Source organism: Vombatus ursinus, unplaced genomic scaffold, assembly GCF_900497805.2.
Source record: "Vombatus ursinus unplaced genomic scaffold, bare-nosed wombat genome assembly UNPS02014973.1, whole genome shotgun sequence".
Lineage (NCBI taxonomy): Eukaryota > Metazoa > Chordata > Mammalia > Diprotodontia > Vombatidae > Vombatus > Vombatus ursinus.
This window is the reverse complement of record NW_020954751.1, coordinates 9,493,010-9,499,341: the sequence shown is the minus strand read 5'-3', so window position 1 is coordinate 9,499,341 and position 6,332 is coordinate 9,493,010. Positions and strand designations below refer to the sequence as shown.

Here is a 6,332-nt window from a genome sequence, read left to right as displayed (position 1 = left end):
TCTTAATTCTATTACCTTCCTTCTGTTAATTATTTCCACACATAAAGCTTGTTCATACATAGTTGTTTTGCCTGCTGTCTCTCTCATCATACCATGAGCTCCTTGAAAGCAGATTGTCTTTTACCTTTCTTTGTATCCCCAGGGCTTAACACCACACCTGGCACATAGTAAGTGCTTAATAAATGCTGATTTACTGAATGACTCACTTCTGCAAGCTTTCCTTGATCATTTTAATTGAAAATGTTCACTCTCTTATTTTATTTCTTTAAAGTGCTTTGTTTAGATATTGCTTTTCCCCTTACCATATTTTTCTTCAAGTGATATTTGTGTTTCATAGTGCCCTCTATGACTGCAAACCCCTGAAGACAAGAATCTAGGTAATTTTCATCTCTGTATAGCCATTGCTTGGCACAGTGCGTGGCAGATAGTTGTCATTTAATAAATTATTTAAGTGACTTAAATGTCTTTCTCTGTCTTCTTTACATATCTAAATTTTGCCTATTCTTTAAGATCTAGTTCTAGTCCCATCTTCTACAGCAAGCCTCCCTGACCATACTGATCTATTCCTTTCTTTGAATTCCTAGAGCAATTCTGATCTGTATTACAAAATTACATAAAATCATGTATTGATCTCTGCATCAAAATTTTCAGATTTCAGTTTCCTCAAGAAAATGAGCTTGGTTTGCATTAAGACTAGAATGGAAAAAAATATTGAATACTTATTATATGTCAGGCACTGCGATAGGGCTATGAATGTAAGGGAAAAAGACAGTCCTTGCCCTCAAGAAACTCATATTCTAACAGGAGCAGGTAGTATCTATTGGAGAGTGGTGGAGAGGCAAGAGAGTTTTGGTATTATAGATTTATTGATTTGTTCTCAGAGTTGGAGGAAGTAATGAAGGTGTAGAGAAAGGAAATTAATATATTAACTTACACATTCAGAGATGAATAAATTCTAGGAATAAAGTAGGGAGAAGCCTGCTGCAACCCGCAATGGTCAGATCATATTTGGATCATTTTCAGTTCTAGACACCACATTTTTAAAATATTATTTTATTTTTATTTTTATGTTCAAATTTCTTCCCTCCCACAGTCCCTCCCCACTCATTAAGAAAGCAGGAAATATGATACCCATTATACACTTGAAATGTAAAATATTTACAGAGGAGTGGGGTGTCTGTAAGGGAAGACAGGAGGTAAATGGGGCTGAAAGTCACAAACCAATAACCCCAGAGAACAATGACTCCTATAACTGATTCTAAAGAAGGCATAATTTCTACCTAAGGCAGAATTCCCATCCATGAACAAAAGAGGAGTTTAAAGTACGTAGAAACCTTCACAGATATTTGATGTTTTGCGTGATGTGCAAAGAAAACTAAGTAGGGGAAACAGAATCAAGAATGGTGCCAGACAAAGAAATGAGAAACAGCTGAGCGTGTGCATGTACACACACACACACACACACACACACACACACACGCACACACACATGCACACTCATGCCAGTACTAGAAAACCAGGAAGGGAGGAGCAGCTCCCAGTCCATGGGCCCAGGGTCACAGCTACGGGTCACAGAGGGCAGGCCCCATGATGCCATTTCCAGTTGATTCCATGGCGAGATGACGCAGGAGGTTCGGTGACTCCAGGATGCTCCCACCGATAGGGCCCCCATTATTCCCTGCTCAAAATTCAGAGCTACAATGGCTTCCATTCATACGGAGAGCAGACGGGCTGCTGGGATGCTCCATTTTTTTGCTGGGATACAGAGTTTTCAAAAAATCCAGGCTTCCACAAGTACCTTTCTTAAATTGTACAGAGTAAGACTATAAATATAGAAACCATTTTCATGGGGCAGCCTGGTGTAGGAGGAAGAGATAACTGGGAGTCCAGAGGTCTGGGTTCTAATCCTGACTCTGCCACTAACTTTGAGCAAATCATTTCACTCCTTTAAGACCTCTGTTGAGTTGGGAAGCCCTAAGGATATGGAAAAAGCAGTAAGCCCATAGAGAGGGGACATTCAGAAGAGGTAAACAAGTTGTTGTTACTACAAGGCTACATTCACCATCAGTATAAGCAAACAAGGAACCTGAGCAGAGATGTACAGAGAAATTGAGCCTGCGGTGAAGATGTGCCTTCCTACCTCATCTCTGCTCCCTTCCACAATCAGACCATTCTAAGGTAAGATGTGTGTGCATGTGTGTGTGTGTGTGTGTGTGTGTGTGTGTGTGTGTGTGTGTGTGCATATACGTGTGTTTTAATGAGACCATCCATCCATCCATCCATCCTTTGCGGCACATCTCTCTCCCACTGCCCACAGACACTAGTGAAGCATGCAGACAGGGCCAGAGGATGCCTCCATTATGCTTTTCTCACGCCGTTAATGTGTTTCCAGGTTCTCTAGAGTTCAGAGATGACTTTAGATCCGCAGTGAAAAACGAAAAAATGCTATTTGTACCATGACCAATGCCCAGGGATTCTACATAGCTCCTCAAAACTTGCCAAAGTGAGGACTTTCTCCCCAGAGTCAAGGTCAGAGGGGCCTTTCTCAAACTGCCCGAGGGCTGCGCTTGCATTTGTGGGCAGGAAGGCCTCATTGTCAGCAGTCAACTTTTCTCCAAGTTTCGGTCAGTATCTACTCTCTTTCCAGTTTTCCAACCATCAGGTCTCTGTCCATCTCTGCTAACGTTGTCCACAGCTGCCCTGTCTGTGTCATTGCAAACAATCTGATAACCTCTGGTGTTTTAAAGGCCTGGCTGATGGCCACCTGAATGGCCAGCTGCATCCCACTAAGTTCATCTACCAAAGTCATGTTTCCAGACGTAATTTTCTTCAGCAAATCATTGAATTCACCCAGGTGTTCCAAAGTTTCTTTTTTGATTTTTTCATATTCATCTCCTTCAAGCTCTTATCTGCATTCTTCCAGATCTTGCAACTGTTACATTAGTCTGTCCAATTGTTTTAATTTACTTGTCTAGAAACCATTTTATTTTTTCATAGAAAGATGGATAAACATACTTGGAGGCTCCAGCCAGATGACCACCAGAGCGGAAAGGGCTCAGGGCCTACTTGTCATTTCTTATATCACAGTAATATTACATCACAACCATATGTCACAACTTGTTCAGCCATTCCCCATTTGATGGGAATCTCCTCAATTTCCAATTTTTTGCCACCACAGAAAGAGCTGCTTTAAATATTTTTGTACAATTCGGTCCTTTTCCCTTTTCTTTGATCTCTTTGGGATACGAACGCAATGGTGGTATTGCTGTGTCAAATGGTATGCAGAGTTTTATACCTCTTTGGTCATAGTTCCAAATTGTTCTCTAGAATGGTTGGACTAGTTCAAAACTCCATCAACAATGCCTTAGAATCTCAAAATTTTCCACATCCTTTCCAACATTTATCATTGTTTTTTTCTATCATGTTAGTTAATCTGATAGGTGTGAGGTGGTATGTGAGAGTAGGTTTAATTTACATTGGATCATTGTTTTGGTTAGAGTAGTTTTTACAGTTTATCATCCTTATATTACTGCTGTTATGTGTATCTTCTTCTGGTTCTGCTCACTTCACTTTGCATCAATTTATATAAGCCTAAGCATCATATTTTTAAAGAACATTGGTCAGTTAGAGAATTTCATAAGGAGAGTCATTAGGAGGATGAAACGTTTCAACTTCATGTAATATGAAAACTTATTGAAAACTCTGCTGATATTTATCCTAGATGAAAGAAGATTTGATGTGCGGTAGCATGACAACTTTCTTTAAGTGTTTGAAGTGTTATCATGTGGAAAAAGAATCTTTGATCTATTTGTTTTCAGATGGAAGAATTTTTAAAATAGTTTCAAAGAAGCAAATTTGGGCTTACCCTAAGAAATACCTTCCTAACATTAATTATTTTAAAAAGAAATTGGGGTCACCTGTATGCTATAACTAGGAATAAAATGAGAGCTTAAGAAGAGAAAAATAACCTAAGGCTGAATTAAAAACAAAAATATAGTGTCTTGAGACAGGTTATTGCTTTATATTCTGGGTACCACATTTGAATGATAATGATAACAACATCTATAGAAGGCAAATCGATATGATTTGAGGAAATAATATGAGTCATTGAAAGAAAGGGGGTGGTAACATTGTAGATCATACCTCACTTCTATGGCCCTCTTCATGTTGATTAAAAGAGATAATTTCTTTAAAACAAGTTCTATAATTAAGATCATTATAATTCACTTTGTTTTGTTCTCTTTAAAATAAGTTTATTTTGATATCTTTTGTTTTTACATGACCTGCTGTTCACATTGTATCACTTCCTTCAACAAAGAATATCAAAATGAGTATAAAAAAATCACCAAAAATACTCAATACATGAAAAATCTGACATTATCTGTGTAATGAGACTTTTAGAGCTTTCTCAGATCATCTAACATGGAGGCACCCCAATAGGCCCTGCATGGGCATGCTCAGATTGCCAAACATGGAAGCACCCACATCAGTGGGGGTAGCCTTTTTCAACTGGCTATGTAGCCTGAATCAGCCAGAAAAGGCATCATCTTAAAACTGGTGAGACTAAGACAATCTCTTTTCCTTCATGCTTCTTCCTACTGTATCCAGAGGGCAAAATTCACAGTTTATCCAAAGGAGGGCTACCATAAACTGAACTAGTGAGAGAAGTCTTGGATCCAAGAAATTGGCCTGGAGGTCTTTCTTTCATTTCTGTTCTTTTCCTTTTGTCCTTCTCAGGTCCAGATGATGGCAGTAATCTCTAGTAGACCTAGATTTCAAGCCATGCGAAACTTGAAACTAGGATTCCAGGTGGGATAGTACAGCCAGCCTGGATGGCAAGGAAGTCTAGAGTAAGCCAAGGTACCTGAAACGTGAACAAAAGGTGACTTTTGTACTTGGAGCTGGGACTGTGCTCTGTAGGAACTGCACTAATCTATGGACCTAATCCGTTTCCCCTCCTGAGAGACTGAGGTGGTATAGGAGAAGAGAATTTGATTCCTATGAGCATATGTATTTACAATTATATTACATGTGTTTTTAAAAAGCTAATCTGAGGGTCAGCTAGGTGGCACAGTGGATAGAGCACCAGCCCTGGATTCAGGAGGACCTGAGTTCAAATCTGGCCTCAGACACATAACACTTACTAGCTGTATGACCCTGGGCAAGTCACTTAATCCCATTGCCTAGCCACAAAGAAAAAAAGAAAAAAGAAAAAAAACTAATCTGACTGTTAGTGAAAAAGTGGAAATGGCTTTCTGGGGCCATCTTTACATTTGGGAGAGTACCATCAATGGGGGGTAGAACCATTTGCAGACAGTCTGCACTCAGACCAGAGGGGACTTTTGGACTTGCAATTTGTACTATGCTCTATAGAAATTGAGCAAAATTATGAAACTAGTTCCCTTCCCTTCCCTAGAGAATGAAGTGGAATGGATAGAGGGGATTGGACTCTCATATGTTGGGGCAGTAAGTTTGTATATTTGCAATTATATCATTGAAGTAATTTTTTTTTTATGAAAGCTAATCTGACTGTGATTAAATGGAATTGGCTTTCACATTTACATGTGAAAGAACATCATTGGTGGGGACTAGAGCCATTTGAACAGAATCTAGACACCCCCAAATCCCCTTAAACATCCAGGAGAACCTTGATGGAAGGGCAAAAATGACACCTGGCTGACCAGGCAGTGAGGGTCATGGTATTCGGTGTTATATCTGCAATTTTCCATACCCATAATCCATTACCAATGCAGAGAAGCCATGGAGGAAAGATTAGGGTAAGGAGAGACTTGAGACAGGCAAACCCATCAGCAGGCTATTGCAATAGTCTAAGAATGAAATGATGGAGACTTTACCAGAGTGGTGACAGTGTCAGAGGAGATAAGAGCCATCATTGAGCAATGTTGAAAAATTGAAATTGAGAGTCCTTGGCAACAGACTGGAAAAGAAATAGTGAAGAATCCATGGTGACACCTAGATTGTGAGCTGGAGGGATTGAGAGAATGGTATTGCTCTCTATAGCATAGGGAAAAAAGGTTAGGTGGGAAAAATAATGAGTTCAGATGTCTATTGGATATCTAGTTTGAAATGTCTGAAAGACATTTGAAGTTATGAGTCTGGAGGTCAGCAGGTAGGTTAAGTCAGGATAAGCAGATTTGAGAATCATCAGCATAGAGTTGATAATTAAATACATATAGGCATAAGTCAAGAGGGCTCAGAAGAGAACTCTAAGGGACACTTATGAATAGAGGGCATAATGTGGATGAGAATCTAGCAAAGGAATCTGAGAAGGATCTGTCTGAAAGACAGGAGGCAAACGAGGAGAGAGTAGT

The 6,332-nt window shown here is 39.5% G+C and overlaps 1 pseudogene; it reads right to left on the bottom strand.

The window, feature by feature from the left end:
- Positions 1-1,562: 1,562 nt before the first annotated feature.
- On the bottom strand, positions 1,563-5,729 carry LOC114030658 (annotated as a pseudogene).
- Positions 5,730-6,332: the final 603 nt, after the last annotated feature.